This window comes from Thermobia domestica, chromosome 4 (assembly GCF_964235325.1).
Source record: "Thermobia domestica chromosome 4, izTheDome1.hap1.1, whole genome shotgun sequence".
NCBI lineage: Eukaryota > Metazoa > Arthropoda > Insecta > Zygentoma > Lepismatidae > Thermobia > Thermobia domestica.
Genome location: NC_137457.1, coordinates 317000116 through 317019503, shown reverse-complemented (window position 1 = coordinate 317019503; position 19388 = coordinate 317000116). Strand labels below are relative to the sequence as shown.

The 19388-nt window shown below is 36.2% G+C and overlaps 1 protein-coding gene across 2 annotated transcripts in view; it reads right to left on the bottom strand.

The window, feature by feature from the left end:
- LOC145684347 (phospholipid scramblase 2-like) overlaps positions 1 to 14947 on the bottom strand; it is a 360612-nt gene extending 345665 nt beyond the window's left edge. For both annotated transcript variants that reach the window (XM_081756559.1, XM_081756560.1), the window contains exon 1: positions 14841 to 14947. The gene's annotated coding sequence lies outside the window, so the exon portion shown is untranslated. The remainder of the gene's footprint in view (positions 1 to 14840) is intronic.
- Positions 14948 to 19388: the final 4441 nt, after the last annotated feature.

Below are 19388 nucleotides of genomic sequence, written 5' to 3'. Positions count from 1 at the left end.
TTTCTTTTACCCATAAAAAGTCTTAATGTGTGCTATTTGTTTGTTTCTTTATCATGGCAGTTGTGTTTTAGATTCTCAATCAGCATATCGCAGCGAGCACGCAAGCTGTGAAGTCATGAAATACATAAAAGTCAGTTCCATAACAGCAAATTTCCAGTTGAAAGCCACGAAATTTTCCTACAAAATACAAAATTTCCGACAAACTAAAATAGACACTTTTCTGGTATGTGACACGTTCTACATGGGTGAAAAGTCTGACGCCTACTAATGAAAATAAAAATCATTTGGTACCATTTTTATTCTGAACATGAACTCCTTAAAGCGAAATGCACTTCTTGCAAAGATCATTTTTATATTCTTGGAATAATACGATTTGTCTAACGGCAAAATAGACATTCGTTTTTGATATGGTGTGAAATCTCTTCCACTGGATCCGTCTTTTACAGTTAGGATTTTTTTTAAAAAAAAAGTCTCTGAGAAACAAGAAAAAAGACATTAAGAAAGTATAGTTCCAAAAGAATGATGAATGTTGACCGTAGCCTTGCCAAAGTATTATAGGATGCATTGACCCCAGCCACCCTATTTCTTTGTGCACCAATGTTTAAAAATACCACATGCTACTTTTAGCCTCTGCAAGGCTGGACAATTCTATACTATATAAGCACATAAAGTTGGTAGTCGTCTGGCCCTTCACTGTTTGACCACGGTCATATCTACTTAGATCTTTCGTCTTGCTCATCACACACTACACTGACTGACTACTCAGATCTTTCGTCTTGCTGCCGTGAGAGAGGAAACACGGCAGCAGTAGCCTCGCGATGCATTTCATTCACATGCACTGGTGGAGCATCTGCAGGGCGGTTTCTCCAACTGTCCTGCTGTCTTTAATTCAACTTGTCATTAGTGTATATGAGATTCTCTTTCCTAAAAGTATGAGGTAAATTTGCATAGTGTAATTTCTACTGAAAGAAATGGGAACTAAAATTTACTATGAAAAGAAGCACAAAAATATACAGAAAAGAACAAAATTAAAAGCCAAGACTGCCTACAAGATAACAGTTTTAGATTGTCTCATCTCAGAAGAGTATCATGGAAACATAGTCTCGTCTCTGAAAATGCATTTGTTCCTGTTCGAAGAGCTCTTTGAAGAAACGAAAATTCTATCTCATTTTGTATTATGTGCAATCATTCATTGATTAAGTCTACATGTATTTTTTTTTTTTTTTTTTTTTGCAACACATTGCTAGAATGATTATCTAGAACAAATTCTTTGTTGGAATCAATCCATTAATGAGAAAGGTGGCCATCCATATACCGCTTTCCACTATTCAAACAAAGGTAGTAGAAATTACATACTATTCTGTTAGATGGCAGCAACTATTCTGCAGCGGTTGCCATCTACTAAACAAAATTGAAACCTCTAGTGCTGATCTTTTGTACTGTCTACCACAGTTTATTAATACATTATGAAGTGTAACTTTAATTCTTCTCAATACTTACTTCGTTATTTTGCATAATGATAATAACAAATATTTTACTAAATGGTGGTTATTCCTTTCAAGCTACCTCCTTCATCAGATTGTACACTCCTGACTGAATCAGAGTATCTACTTCCAAGTAACTAGTTAACTCCTTGCAGACCGCCAGGGTTCTTTACAATGTCAGGCGTGTCGGTAGTTACAGAACCAGCTGCTTGTATGTATTGTATAATATAATACACAACTGTTCAGCCTTGCACTTGGTATATAACTCTTAATTAAAAGTAAAAGGAGAACTGTCCCATGAACTTCTAAAATCCCGACATTAAGAGAGTAATGGAGAGAGTATATACAGGGTGGGCCATTTTAATTAATCCACGGAAATATCTGAAAAATGATAAAACATAGAAGAAATGTTTCAAGTACACGTTATATATTGCTAAGGGGGAAACCCAATTCCGCCCAAAGTACCCCTCCCCGCCCCCCCTAAATGGGGGTAACGGAGGGTAACTTTGAAATGTCAAATGGAAACATGGGTCGAGTAATACCTCGTTCGAAAGGTCTTGGAAAACTAAGTAACGCTGTACCAAAAGATGTTCCATATTGTGCACCGGTTTCAAAATGGCCGCCATAATATGGTTCGGGAACTCCAGTACCCGTAGTGTGAAAACCATGGAAGTAAGTGAATGGAACAAAATTGAAATACTTAAATATCGTAGGGCATATCGAACGGTGTGGTCCCTGTGATCCCAGTGGCCTCCCTAAAGGGGTCTTGGGGGCCAACTTCAAAATTTCAAATAGTAACACGAGTCGAGTGGTACCTCGTTCGATAAATCTTGCAAAATCTAACATATTGCAGGAGAAAACGATTGATGTGAAATGGCAGTGTTCTCAAAAGGTCGCCGAAACATAGTATCCGTGTCAGAGAAAAGGTTTAGTACCCGTAGTGTGAAAGCGATTGGAGATAAATCAACAAAAGAAAAACTGGAGTAGCTAACTGACGTAAGGCACATCGAGAGGTGTTGTCGGGGTGACTCCAAGGGCCAACTGAAAGGTATCCGGGGCCAACTTGAAAATGTCAAATAGCAGCTTGAAGCGAGTAACATCACGTTACATAGACAAATTAATATCAAACATCTTCTGTAAGAAAATTTTCGACATGAGACACCGTTTTCAAAATGATCGCAAAGACATGGTGACTGTGTCTAAGAAAACGTCTAGTGCCCATAGTATGAATACGGTTAGACATAAATGAAAATAACGAAAATTTAGTAGGAAAACCACGGAGGCGTTCCAAGGCTCGAGAATAATACAACAGAGATAAAAAAAATATTAGAGTAAAATTGCCATAATGTATAGAGAGAAATCCAAGTCCTGCAAAATAATCTCACCCTGCGCTCTGTATGTGAGTCGGGTGGAAAGTAAAGTGAAAGTTCAAACGAGAAATCTACTTTAATTCGTAAATTAAGGCTAACCTTAGAAATAGGTATGGTGTGGTTGAAACATTTGTTTGTAAGGATGACGCTGAAGTGACTAAAAAAAGAGAAACTTTTATGCAATGCGTGTTGGTGTGGCTATTCGGAAAGCATTTCGGGGATATACGTACATACCGTTTCGTCCCTCAAGCTCACAATATGACATGAATGCTAATAGTTAATCAAAATGTAACTGTGGCCATCCGCGTTAACTTAGTGCACCAATTCTCTATGCATGAAGTCTGCCTCCCAAACAGCATTGGGTAGGTCAAGCGTACGCCCGAACCGTTGTCCGGTCGGACATTGAAATTTTAAAGTTAGCCCACAAGACCCCTTCAGGGAGGCCACTGGGATTACAGGGATTACATCATTCGATAGGCCCTATGATATTTACGTATTTCAATTTTGTTCCATTCCTTTACCTTCCATGGTTTTCACACTACGGGTACTGGAATTTTCGAACCATATTATGGCAGCCATTTTGAAACCGGTGCACAATATGGAACATCTTTTGGTACAGCGTTACTTAGTTTTCCAAGACCCTTCGAACGAGGTATTACTCGACCCATGTTCCCATTTGACATTTCACAGTTACCCCCCGTTACCCCCATTTAGGGGGGGCGGGGAGGGGTACTTTTGGCGGAATTAGGTTTCCCCTTTAGGAATATATAACGTGTACTTGAAACACTTCTTCTATGTTTTATCATTTTTCAGATATTTCCGTGGATTAATTAAAATGGCCCACCCTGTATATATATATATATATATATATATATATATATATATATATATATATACTCTCTCCATTACTCTCTTTATACTCCATATATATACCGGGGGCACCATTTATAATGCCCCACCTTTATAACAGAGGAATCAAGAGAGAGAGAGGAGCGAAACTTTGCACAAAGAAACTACAGGAAGGGGGACATCTATCCGTATATTAGGTACCATCACCAGGTGAACAGTGTTGCCAACCCAATATAAAGTTATGATTTTTTAAATGGATTGACCTAAATTTAATTTCATAATTCGAATCAGCAATGAAAACAAAGACGAAAGAGATGACATTCGCAGATCAGTGTTGCATACTTTTTAAGAAATAACATTAAACATGTGTCTAATTTAAACGCCTTTAACACACACAAGGGATGAAGTAGGAACTATTGATGCACATCAAATGAAACACTGGGAAAAACTCTTTAAAATGACTTCAAATTTAGAAGGATCAGTAAAACAGTGTTGCTACAACAGAAGAGAGAAAAGTTGAGTTTTGAAATAGTGCAATAACTTGGAAAAGGTCCCTATTACAGTATGTTTTAAAATTCATGGAGCAAATCAGTATGTCATAAGGAGCATTGTTGCGTTTATTTGAGATCGATAAGTCAAGTACTTACCGAGATATTCGGTACTCTGTAAAAAGTGAGAATTTTGTGCTGTACAAGATGGTAACGCTGTTTGAAAATTCCCTTTTTCCCTCTGCGTTGGAGGAATATCAAAGTAGTAATCTGTGACAAAAGTTTTATTCTGTGACCTGCCGAACTAAAGCAAACAATTAAAATAAGGAAATAATATTTTTCTGTTTCATGAATTTTGCAATGTATGTTACGAATAATTGATTCTTGTTCATCATGAATATTTATTTATTTAATTTAATTTCTTTCTCCTGAATATGTTAGAAAAGATAATAAAACGTAGATATTAATAGTTGCCAAATTTTAATTGAAAATACATAGGCTAAGTTCTGCTAAATGGTAGCAAAATTTTTCAGATTATCCAATATTTATACGTACTGTCCAATCTTAGGGGAACATACACAACTTATTTTGTATTTCATTCACCACGAAATTAAGTACAAATAATTTACAAGTTGTTTTTTAAGAAGTGAGCTGAATTTATGGATTCATTCGGTGTCGATTCCCTTATGAAGACTCAAACGTTATGAATGAAAATACAGCACGTAGATATATGCCATAAAAGCTATAGTAGAACAAACACCAAACAACCTGTGTTAGGTGATCATTAAAAACAAGAAATGTATCTAATCGGTTAAGAAACTTGAATCTGGTGGGTGCATGAACGGTTGGATCCGTAGTGTACTGCAAGCAAACGAGTATAATATAAAAAATGATCAAATATATGCTGGATGGTCACAAAAAGCAAGGAAGTATTTAACCAAGTCAGAGCAGGTCGAAACTAGTAGAAACTCAAGGTGTCTATAGGAACCAGGCACGTTAGCAAAGGTGGGTATGCTTGTAAACAAAATAGTGAAAGCATACTGCTCTGCAAATTATATGCGACATTGTATTCCTTAGCGCAGCTTAATTTTCTGTATAACGTCCCACGTTTATGCCATTTAGGCTAAGGTGGACAATGATTAAGGCAAGTGACTGATGATAGAAGAATTAATGGGATGAGAATGTGAGAGAAAGCGAGAGTATCCGACAACCCCATGAACACGATGTTATCCACCGCAAACTTACTGGACCTGAAATAGTATCAGGGACCCCACACACCAAAGGTAAGCGCTCTACCACTGAGCAACCGTGCCCTCGAAACTTAACTTTAAGAAGGCATAACCACACAATTTTCCTATTATAATTCAATCAAAATCTTTTGCTTTTTGTACAATGCTTCTCAATAATTGAATACAGATTTATGATATACTGCAAAATGATATGCCTGAAAAGCGATTATTCTCGGAAAAATACGTACAAACTTCTGTATGTTGGTCACTAGAAACATGTATGTTGTTGATCATTTCATCTATTTGAACAGAACGAAGTTGGAAAGCTTTTGTCCGTATGGAAGAGGCATGTCAGCGACAGTGTATATGCGCGTAAATGAAGACAAGGGAGAAAAAAAGCACCATCCTGTGCTACATGGTCATTATGATGTAATATATTCTTGGAGTCAAGTTCAGGATAAGCAAATGTGGGACTGTGTCCGTAGAAAACAAACACGTCACCACCGAAAACAGTAAAAACCGAAATGTTTATTTTCGCTTTGTGTTGACGCAAAGCGGTACAAAATGAGAGGGTCCGGGCAGGGGCGTACGCAGAGGGTGGGTATTGGGGGTCCGGACCCCCCAAATCCCGACTTTTTATAAGTATAGTCTACTTTTAGTGGCAATTTTAGAAATTTTGATATAATTTAGCCTCAAATTGTATTTGGACCCCCCAAAACGCCTTAGACCCCTTCCGAAATAAATTGCTGCGTACGTCCCTGGGTCCAGGTATAAGTACGAGGGTAATTTTTTAAGTCTTGTACACAGCCCATGCACGACCGTTTGAGTGGTTTGATCCAGCTCACTTTTAGGTTAGTTGTGGGTCAGAGTTTTGGCTTCACGATTGTTTCTGTGTTTTCTGGTTTGCGTAGCTGTGTTGTGAGAAATTCAGTGGTGAACCCGAGTGAGGTTGGATTACACATGATAAGCGTTCCTATATCAAAATCGAATTCCTATGTGGAAAGAATCCAACTGAAATTTACAATGCTTTGCGGGAGATTTGTGGAAATAGTGTAATGGCTCTTAGCACTGTATTACGGTGCTCAGCTCGGTTTCGTGAAGGTCGTGTAAGCACTGCGGGTATCCCAAGAAAAAGCCCTTCAACTGCAACAGACTACACCTCTGAGATTATTGTGTATGACATTTTGAGAGAGGATCGACGAAAACATGTAAGAAAATTGCATATGAAGCCAAAATATCTGTCACTTCAGTTTACAGAATCATTACTGAGAAGCTGAAGATAAAGATGAGATGGCTTCCGCATGATCTGAGTAAAGAGCAGAAAGTATGTCGTAAAAGAATCGCAGAAAAATTGCTTCAACGTTAACAAACAGAAGGAAATCAGGTTTTACGAAGAACTGTTGCAATTGATGAAACCTGGATACGAGAGTTTGAATCAGAACTAAAGTTTCAGTTGTCACAATAAAACAGTTCAGACTCTTCACTCCCGAAGAAATTCGGCTTAACTCACGATGATCTTCGCGTATGATACAAATGGAGAGATGGCTGCAATAGAGTGTCACATGGGACGTCTGTGCCAGACGTATACTACAAGCTGTTTCTGCAAAAAAAATTTGCGCCCGAAAATTCGTGAAAGAAATCCTGATATGCTTGCAGCTGGTGTCCTCATTCTGAACGATAATGCAAGGCAGCATACTGCTCTACAAGTAAGGGTGACACTTAATAAGTATGGATGGGAGAAACTTCTCTTCCCAATATAGTCCTGATTTGAGCCCACCACATTTGTTCCCCAAATTAAAATGACCACTCTGTGGAAAACGTTTTGATTCGACTGACGAAGCTTTAAGTGAGGTGACCCGAGTGATCAAACACCTCAACAATGAAGGTGTCCTATCCAGAATACAGAATTTACAAAATATTGGGAAGCTGTCGTAAATAAGTATGGAGGTTGTATTGAAGGCCTCTAAAGATATTTTGTCCAATAAATTATTTAATTCCATAACATCTGTCAGTGTACAGAACGTTTGAAATGACTATCGTACAATATATTGGAAAAATATTCCGAACAGTTGCTAGGACATAATGTTGTACGTAACGGTACATATAAACACTAAATGCAAACATTAGAAACTATTGGTATCATAATACATAACAGTATATAAATCTAATTTCCTAATAATGTTCGCAAAATTTGCAGATCGCAAACGAACGCAAATAATGAAATATATAACTATAATTGCATAGGGCTACCAAGTATAGCAAAAAAGCCAAACTTTACATTTCGTAACACAATCCACTGCAAAATGAAGCAGTATAAAACATTTTAAGACATTCATTAATTACGACCCAGCTGCTGCGTACGTAAGAGAAAACTTGAACCAGTGATTTTTATGATATTAATACACAATTAACATATTTTTACGTTTGGTGAAGTATCATAGAACGAGTTTACCAAATGTATACTTTGCTAAGCTAACCAAAGCCAACCTACTTATCCTAACACATATTTTATGTTCAAGGACAAAAAGAAAGAAAAATAAAACACCTAAGTAAAATTTTAGTGAACCCCATCAGCACTATATTACAGAAGTAATACATATCACGTATTGTTGTGCGTGAGCCTGTGTATAGTACATTGTCAGTCAGTCTTACTACTTGCATTTTGGTCAATTTATTTACCTTTGAATTTATAATAAATATTGTTCTGGTTTACTTTTGGTGCAACAAATTTTGAAAGATTTACAGGAAAAATTCCGTACTTCGTATGAAAAGACACATTTATAAAGGGTTAAGTTCCAAAGTTGGACGTCCTTTTCCAGCAAAATTTTTAAAATGTACAGGAAAGATATGAATAATTTCATTGTTTGTGTGCTTGATAATATATAAGAATCTCGAAAAGTCTGTTTATTTGTTATATATAAGCGGCTATAAACATGGGACTACACGGACTATACGGCGAGCGGAGGGAACTACTTGGCGCAAGGTAACCAAACAGTTGCATTGTGGGAAAGAAAGAGCATTTATGTTATCAACATGGCGAATGTACAAGGGCAATGAACTAACAGTTTTAACATTTGTGAAGCAATACGTTGATAACGAGCAAAATCTTTTAAAAGTTTGTGAAGAGCACGGATTAATTAACCTAATAACAAATTGCACAAAGTGTGCAAAGGAGATAACAGCGAAAAAACGTGGCGAAAGCGGACGCCCAAATTCGGAATAAATGCCTTTATAAAGAACAAATTTCTACAAGCGATAGGGTTAAATACAAAGTAATACACCTGTGTTTTATTTTACAAGTGTAGGTTACTAGTGTAAAATCCTTACGAGTACTTTATTACGGATAAAATAAGAAAGTGCGTATAAATGATGGTTGCATTAGGAACTATTTTCCACAGGTGCTGTATTTGTGCACAGTGTATAGAAGAAGGATTTTATGTTTACAAGTGGAACGCTACAAATATGAAACCGTTACAAGTGTTATTGAAACTCATATCTGTCAAAATCCACTCGTTTTCACTATCCTAATTTTTGCATATACCAACCATTGCTGACGCACCTTCTCCCTTCGGATGCACCCCCTGCCGTGACTCGGTTAGATAGCATTCGTGTTTTTTAGTGGCCTACTAGCACAGGTTGTTTCTTGTTTTTTGCATTGCAGTTATGCATACATCCGGACTTCGTATTTACACGCAAATCCTAGAATTTTAATTTTTCAACAATTGATTATGATAGTCGTATTGAAATTTAACTATGCAATTTGATATATTTTCATGTCGGACAGCGCAAATCATTTAGTAAACAATAAGAAGTAATTTGTGAAAGAATTGTAATTTTTGGACAATTATTTCGAGTGGTGCGGCAAAAGTAAACCTGAACGAGAAATATTCCTAAAAATGTGCCTAAAACATTATGTCGAGCTTCACATGAAAGGCAGTAGCGGTTTCATACTTATTCGATGAATTGTAACTACACATTCAATAAATGAGCTGACAAATACAGAAGATAACATGCAGTATGACAACCTGGCGGCAAAGTAGAAATTTAAATAACACACGAATTTTATGGTACATACAATTATGTATTTACAGAAAAATGCCTATTTCATTGGTGCATATAGGGTACAACTCATACAGCTAACCTTTACATATATTTATAATATGAAATCTGTGCGTTTTACGTCCCACGTTTATGCCGGTTAGGCTAAAGGAGACGGTGATGATGAATAATGAATGAAATGGTGGAATGAAGAAAGTGGAAGGAAAAGGACACGGTGTTTGTCCACCACAAGATTCACTTGGCGGGGGCTGGGATCGAACCCGGGACCCCAAGCACCAGAGGTGAACGTTCTACCACTGAGCCACCGCGGCCTCGAGATTTATAATATGGTAACAAAACAATAATACATAAAAAATACTCAGTTAGGGCCAATGACTTTAAAATTTTAAGTTCCTAAGTGAGAGTTTATATGTACTAAGTATACCACACTAAGAACTTTGTTTCTTGAACGGATGGGTGCGTGGGCGAAAGACTTGGGGAACTATTCCGTTATAGATTGCGTCAACGCAAAGCAATATTTACCATTTTGTTAGTGATCATTGGCATAGAAGTTATAATGACTTCTTGCATTTCTTTTATGTACAATTTCTTGAACATTACTTCCGAATGATCCCCTTAGACGTGTGTTAGCAAACGAAGGAAGTGGGTAATTATCTTGGTTACACCCACCGGCTATAACACAGCCAAAGAAATTGTGCTTGGAAACTATCTTTTGTATTGCTTCAATTGAAACAAACTTACTTATTTCATTCATTCGTGTTTAAAAAAGAAATGACAAAGTGGTAATATTTACAGATAATATTGAATTGTTTCGATATTACTCTCCTAAAATTGCATGAGAATAAATATATCCATCGTACGAAATAGTTATTAGGTAACTTTCGTAAACGTATTTCTACCATCTTGTTGAAATGTGAATTCGTATTACTAACTCAAGAACAATTTATATCCACATTACATTTAATTAGTCCCTTCAAGAACTCAAATGGGTTTCATTTCATTGTATGTCCATTTGTTAATGTTTTATTTCGTTTTATTCATTTCTTCACGATTTCTCCAACGCTGAGGGAAAAAAGGTAATTTTCAAACAGCGTTACCATCTTGTACAGTACAAAATTCTCACCTTTTACAGAGTACCGAGTATCTCGGTAAGTACTTGACTTATCGATCTCAAATAAACATGACAATGCTCCTTATGACATACTGATTTGCTCCATGAATTTTAAAACATGCTGTAATAGGGACCTTTTCCAAGTTATTGCACTATTTCCAAACTCAACTTTTCTCTCTTCTGTTGTGGCAACACGGTTTCACTGATCCTTCTAACTTTAAGTCATTTTAAAGAGTTTTTCCCAGTGTTTCATTTAATGTGCATCAATAGTTCCTACTTCATTCCTTGTGTGTGTTAAAGGCGTTTAAATTTGACATATGTTTAACGTTATTTCTCAAAAAGTATGCAACACTGATCTGCGAGTGTCATCTCTTTCGTCTTTGTTTTCATTGCTGATTCGAATTATGAAATTAAATTTAGGTCAATCCATTTAAAAAATCATAACTTTATATTGGGTTGGCAACACTGTTCACCTGGTGATGGTGACTAATATACGGATAGATGTCCCCCTTCCTGTAGTTTCTTTGTGCAAAGTTTCGCTCCTCTCTCTCTCTTGATTCCTCTGTTATAAAGGTGGGACATTATAAATGGTGCACCCGGTATATATATATATATATATATATATATATATATATATATATATATATATATATATATATATATTTTCTCGAAACATTGAAATCGACATTGTTCCATCATCACGGAAAAAAAAAAAAACTTTTCGAAGCGAATTTTGAACCACAATATGCACATGGCTCGAACAGGTTATTACCACTTCGCTTTAGTTACAAGCACATCCTAAGTGGATTTGGAACATGGAATATTAAGATCCGGAACATGTAGAAGGGAATCAACGAATTTAAGAGAGGCTATCAACAATGTGCGTACATATTAAAGAAATCTGACGGTACAGTTCTCACTGACATCTTAAAAAAGATGGAAAGGTTTCTTTGACGATTTTCTTAACACGCAACCAAAAACTAGTGTGCGTGGAGAAAAGGAGATACACACCGCAGAACCGTATATCCCAGAACAAAACCGAATAGAAGTAGAAACCGCTATAAACAAAATTAAAGAAACACAAATCTCCGGGTGTAGATGCAATTCCGGCTGAGTCAATTTTAGCTGGAGGCGAAATATTGTGGAACAAGATACAAAAACTCATTCTCCTTATCTGGAACAAGGAAGAATTGCCACAAGAATGGAAAGAATCAATCATTGTTCCAATTCACAAGAAAGGCGACAAAACTGACTGTAATAATTATCGAGGCATTTCTCTTCTGTCAACATCCTATAAAATCCTTTCAAATATTCTGTTAGCAAGACTGACCTCATACGCAGATGAAATTATTGGAGATTATCAGTGCGGATTTAGACGAAATCGATCAACTACCAACCAAATATTTACCATGCGCCAAATACTCGAAAAAAAGTGGAAATACAATACCCCGGTACATCAACTATTTATTGATTTTAGAAAGGCGTACGACTCGGTTAGTAGAGAAACATTATACAACGTCCTTACAGAACTTGGAATACCGAGAAAGCTAATTAGATTAATGAAGATATGTTTAAATGAATCCCAAAGTAAAGTCCGGGTACGAAAATTTTTGTCCACGAGCTTTCACGTCGAAAATGGCCTGAAACAAGGAGATGCGTTGTCGCCATTATTATTTAACTTCGTTCTGGAAAACGCTATAAGGAAAATCAAAGATAGCAACCAGGGCCTACAGTTGAACGGTATTCACCAGATTATGGCATATACTGAAAACAAAATAGATTATTAGGAAGTGCCACCATGTGCTTCCGGTCCTTCATTTAGAACGGCAACAGAGCCGCTCGAATGTCGAGCACATTTAGATCATACTCACATTGCGCTCGCTTCTGCGGCTCTATTTCGTATTTGAACTTTAACTGGATAGTACAATTACGCGTTTCCGACCAGGAAGATGCACTATAACAGTCGATCGCAACCAAGTTTGCTGAATTTTTCGAAAGCTTCGGCTGGACATGTTTACTTTTCGTTTGTCAATTGGTTTCTTTTTATATGTTTTCGCACAAATTGTATATCGTTCGTGATATTAAAGTTTATGTACGTTCACTTCACTAATTGTAGCTGCACATTGAGTGAATAAATTTTCACTCGATTGTTGAAGAATTAAACATTTATGAATTATAGTTTACTTATGATTAAGATTTGTCGAAGATTTACAAACTTATCTATCTCTGAAATCGGTTTAAGATAGTAGATTATTTAATCAATTTTATGTTTCGTGTGTTTAGTTTTGTAGATTTATTTCTCAGAAAGAAAGGGCATTGGTGGGTAGTTGTTGACTCTAAATGCAGGATTGCTGGCGGTATACATGTAATTTCGTTCAAGACTCGCCAACAACATTCGATGTCGGTCTACCATTTTGTCGTTTAAGGCCCGTCAGTTTTCCAACGCGATCTTACTATTGGTTATAGCTTTATACACTGTGTAAAAATGCTCTCCCAGCGGAAAAATACTATCTAATAAAGTCCGTTTTCGTATGTTCTGTTTTAACCGTTATATACCACTTGTAATGGTTTCAGACAAGTTACACTACACTTGTGAATATAAAATACAGCTGTAGAATATTACGGCGTGTAGAAGTTCTTCTCCGCTAGAAAGTAGTTTGTAATACTGTTTTCTTTGATGCGCACAATGTTTTTCTAAGCGTACCTGTTTCACAAAATCTGTCGCCCATACTCTTAATATTCACCCTTCCTTGATTGGTTTATTATAGTAATACCATAATAACTTTGTGCACAATATTATTTCTCATCATTACACAATAAGAGCCTATTTCAAATTTTGCTTAAGGAGGAGAGAAGTAAGGTTTTCCATTCATCAGTAGCGGATGTAGCCCGGGGCCGGGGGCCTAGGCCTCACAGTTTCTTTCAGTGACAAAATAATTGAATATACATATATTTGAAAATTAATAGTAAACTCATAGTATATCTATCATAGTCTGGGTTATGGTTGCCAAGGGCGCCGATTTATCTGTAAATTTGGGGGAAGCATTCATATGTGTTTTTGGTTGCAGTCAAGGGTGGGAGATACCATATATGGGGATTTTAAGACAAACTGAATTCAAATTATACCAAATATTGTATATTCATGAAAAATACAGTAATAATTCTCAAACATGATAACAAAGGTAAGATCCCACCCTGTCCATGTATAGTGTGTTCGCAAACATTCTACGGAATAGTAAGAAAATATTCCAAAATCCTTACCTCTTGAATTTTTTAGCAAAATGTGTATTTTTTTTCTTTCTCCTCTCTCGTCGAAACAACAACACGTGCACATAAAACAGTAACGCCCTTCTTTTCTTTCACTAGTGACGTCATAAACTGGGGCAAACATTTCCTGCCCTCTGTTTTCAGTTGACTGTAAATTGCGTTATTCGCTTTGCCTCATATATCCACTTTGCCCTCCTCTCCTCTATACATGAGAACCCCCTGATCTGCGTTTCTTCTGTGTTCTATTACCACTTCTACATGAAATACCATAAATTTTCTACGTAGTGCAATAGTAAGAAGTATCCATGTGCACAAGACATGCGATATGCGTTAAATTCCACCCACCCACCCCCACACTCATACATAGCCATAGATAAAGTATAAGGGCACTACACATGCAGATATAAAGTACAAGTACGTTCTTTTTTTATTTTCGTATCAGTCGATAAGTAAATAAAAGTCGCTTTGTTACCCCCTTTGTAAGTTCGTACATACTCAGTGAGTATCCCTAAAAGTATGAGCGTCCTGCTCCTTCTGGAACTGATGCACCTTCATGTATACTATATCCAAAAATACATATAACAATAAAAATGTATATAAATATGCATATTCATAAAAATACATTTGGCCCACATGATCATTGAGGGCCCGTTACCCTCGGTTCCCCAGGATCGTCTCCCTTGCTGCTTGCCTCCAGTTTTTATTTTCTAGATCCACCTCTGGCATTCATATGAATTGCATGATGTTCTTTAGCATTTTATCAAATGACGTCACTTCTACAGATATGTTCCTACACTTACATATCGATTTAAACGTTTATGAATGATAGTTTACTGATGACCAAGATTTGTCGACAAATTTCACATTATGTAGAAGCCGGTTATTTTTGAATCAATGGAATGTTGTTTAATCTCAATTATGCTAACAATTGGAAAATTATACATACTATAACATATATTATCCATTAAATGTTATTTTCTTACCCTCTTGTAAATAAATAATACAAATATTATATTCAGAAATAAATACTTCCAAACAAAAGAAGAGTTTCTTCTTTCTTAAATCAAAGATATTAAAAATTCTCTTGTTTTCCTTTAGGGATTTTGACTTATATGCTCCGAAATATCTCCTCTGATCATTCCCATCTTTCACCTTATATACTGTCTACAATCTACGTCAAGTTCAATATGTATGAACGTATTTACTATTATGTATGCTCATGTCCAAAATGATTGTCGCATATCTATAACTGTCTTCTTGTAAGAATATAATTTGATAATGAATTTGCAGGGTACTTTTGAAACTGATACTATTTGTATAATCAAGAAATATACATTTGTGGTAAACAGTGACGTATTTACGATTTTGTTTCGGGGGGGGGGGGGCTTTGCCTGAAAATGTGAAAATTCTGCAAGATATTTTATAAACTTTATTATAGTAAGTAAGATTTTGGGGAGCTTAAGCCCGGAAGCGCCCCCTAAATACGCCACTGATAGTAAATTTCAAAGGAAAAGAATTATAAATACGAAAATTCGAATTAGTGAAAGAAAATCCTGCTAAATGGACAAGAAAGTAATATTTTCATTTTATTGTTCTTATTTACTGCTCTTTGGACATGAAATTTGTTTCGGGAGGGGGGGGGGCTTTGCCTGAAAATGTGAAAATTCTGCAAGATATTTTATAAACTTTATTATAGTAAGTAAGATTTTGGGGAGCTTAAGCCCGGAAGCGCCCCCTAAATACGCCACTGATAGTAAATTTCAAAGGAAAAGAATTATAAATACGAAAATTCGAAATAGTGAAAGAAAATCCTGCTAAATGGACAAGAAAGTAATATTTTCATTTTATTGTTCTTATTTACTGCTCTTTGGACATGAAATTTGACACATACATATCTCTGGCGATTATACACATAATAACGTTATAAGAAAAATCGGGATAATTCGTTATCAAATTATATTTCTACAACAACACATATATAAACATGCGACAATAATTTTGGACATGAGTGTACATTAAACAACGCAACATGGTCACTCACAAGTAAGGCAGGAGTTCATCACTGTAATTGTGAGCAAGGTTTAGTTCTTGGAAATACGTGTCAAAATATAGGCCTATTACCGTATTTACTCGCGTAATTTTCGCACTTTTTTAGACGAAAAAAAGTTGTTTTGAAACAAGGGTGCGTAAATTATGCGGGAAAAAAAATTAGCCACATGAGTGAAGATCATCTAAGGTTTTTCCTCAGTCAAAATAACACGAAAATACCGTACACATTTTCTTTGTAGCAAGAATTGACAACAAACAACTAATTCTAAATTTGTAGAAAAATAACATTAAAAATTGATTAAGAAGTTCCTTACCTTAGAAATCACTGTCAAATCCTCGCTTGCGCAAATTACGCGAGGAAAAATTGGGATGCGAAAATTATGCGAGGGCGAAAATTACGCGCGTATTTACGGTATATAATTTTACTCATACGCTATAGTATTTCATAATTATATATTAATAATGCAGTATTATAGTATGTATACCGGTACTTAATATAATTAAGTTATCGAATATACGTAATCATTATGTGCCTTCATGCATCAAGTTGCGTGTGTCCTCGCAATGTGCTTGTGCATCGGTTCTTTGCTCCAGCTCCCCCCAATTCTTAAAAAAAAAGTACCTCTGGCGTGCTTGAATCAAGCTATGAAAGATTGAACGCAGGGCGGACTGACCATAACGGAGTTGTGGAGCTTTCCACAGGGACCGGTCCATTACAATTTTAGTAGATCTTAAAGACTTCCAGACAGTACAGCAGCGTTTCCCAACCGGTAGGAAACCGCGAGGAAATCGAAACAAACTTATTAATTCTATAGCAATAAACTGCAAGACATAGGGAAATTGTATATTTGTTATTTCACATTACTATGAACCTCTACTATGAATCTACAATTTTAAGTTTTATACTGTGTTATTTTTCTGTATATTTTTAATGTGGACAAACGTATTTGTTATTATTGTCATGACCATTATTGCTTCTTTATTGTTGCAGACTATTTCGTAACCTAAAATTTTAAAGAAATCATTCAATCCTCTCGGCAAAGCAAACGTGCATACGAATTACCTACTGTGTTTTAAAAGTACAAGAGATATATTTGTTCGTTCGTTCTTGAGTGATCTTCCTTCTTAGTGAAAAATCGAATACTGCTTTCGAAACAGAAATTGTATTTTTTTTTAAAAAAAATATCTAAATCCAATATTTCATTGCAATTGTTTTGAAGTTTTAAATTGAAATGAAAAATAAGCATAATGATTTCTACGGGGGAAAAACAGTGATCGAACTTTCTTCTCTGTGAGCAAATCAGTAATCACAGAAAAATACCACGGTACTTTATATTTACAAATAATAATAATAATAATATCTTTGAGTGTGCCGCGAGAATTCAAGCTACCCCCGTAGTGTGCCGCAAGTTGAAAAAGGTTGGGAAACGCTGCAGTACAGTATAACAAATCAAAAGATGTAGGCTACATCAGTAAAACATTTTTAAAATGTAGGTCTATTGAACAGTCAAAATAATTAATTTCTTAATTTCCAATTCAATTCGAAAATTGATTCCTTCACTGAGGTTATAGGTCTCCACTTTCGAAATACAACAATGCTCTTTAGTTTGTATAACGCTCAGGCAAGCATTGTAATATAAAAAGAAAGAAAAAGAAAATAATTATGTGTTTATACCGATATTTTATCTCGAGTCAGTGGAAACAAGGTAAACGAGGGATGGAAACGATGAAATCCTTAGAACATGTTGGAGTTTCGGAGAAGAGTGACTCGGCTAAAAGGTCCTTAGTATAGTTGTATACAAGTGTGGATATTACTAGTTACTTGATGTTTAAGAACGTCAAATAGAAGTGAAAGTGCACGGACTGTTAATATAGATCACGTGTGATTGTTCCCTTGTGTGTGAAATGTGCTTTGGACATTACTCGAAGTAGCCTTTCCGACGTTACCGAAATGCTCAGCGTAGATTTTGGATTTACATTGTGAATGTTGCAGTTACAAGAAACAAGAGAGATATTTTCTTGTATAATTCCAAAAAGTAATATAGGCCTATCGTACGGTAAGTCAGAACGTTTAATTATTTTTCGTCATTTAGAATACTGCGAATAAACTCCACACGAATTTGTGCTTCGTAATCCAGGATGGTGAAAGACTTTATTTACCTGCGTGCAGTTAGCCCCCCCTCATGCTAAATTTAAAATTATATTTAGGTCAATCGTTTGATCATCGTTTGATCAGCTATGATCAACAATTTTTAACGCTTGATCAGCTTTACTAACAGAAATATAAGCGATATTTAGTAGGGGGGGCTAACTACACGCTAGCCCCCCCTTCACGTCAGATTCGAAATTTTTTGATGTCAATCGTTTGATCATCGTTTGATCAGGTTTGATCAACAATTTTCAACGTTTGATCAACTTTAATAACAGAGATATAAGGGTTCCAAAATTGGGGGCCAGCTCCCCTTCACCTCCGATTCGACTTTTTCTTATGTCAATCGTTTGATCATCGTTTGATCAGGTATGATCAACAATTTTTAACGTTTGATCAGCTTTACTAACAGAAATATAAGCAATATTTAGTAGGGGGGGCTAACTACACGCTAGCCCCCCCTCACGTCAGATTCGAAATTTTTTGATGTCAATCGTTTGATCATCGTTTGATCAGGTTTGATCAACAATTTTCAACGTTTGATCAACTTTAGTAACAGAGATATAAGGGTTCCAAAATGGGGGGCCAGCCCCCCCTTCACCTCCGATTCGACTTTTTCTTATGTCAATCGTTTGATCATCGTTTGATCAGGTATGATCAACAATTTTTAACGTTTGATCAGCTTTACTAACAGAAATATAAGCGATATTTAGTAGGGGGGAGTAGTAGTCCCCGACGTTGGCGCGAATGACTCATCCTCACTCTCTTTTATGACCGGGGTGAAAGGTCAATGACCTGGCCCGGGATCAATGACCTAGGGGTACCTAGGACCGCCCCCTCTAAATTTTGGCAGGGGTACCTTGGCCCACCCCCTAAATTTTGGCAGGGGTACGTAGGACCACCCCCCTTAAATTTTGGAAATTGCCAAATCTAAAAATTTGGTATGGTAGCCTAGGACCACAGTATGTACCTCTATTAGTATTGGGTGTCTATGTCGTTCCCTTTCATGGGTAAAAAATTGCCAAAAATTCAAATTTCGGGGTTTTTTGACCTAATTTATCCCCTTTGATGAGGTGTTATTACATTATATAGTTATATGGACGTATACAGGGGTCCATTACCTATCATAAGACATGGGTATATTAATGCATCCCTTGAAAAATTTGGGAGGGGTACCTTGGCCCACCCCTTAAATTTTGGAAATTGCCCAATTTCAACATTGGGTATTATAGTATAGGACCCTAATATGTATTAGGTTAAATTTGGGCGGTTCACCTCATTCCCTTTTAGGGGTACAAAATTGCCAAAATATAAACGTAAGCAATACGTTATA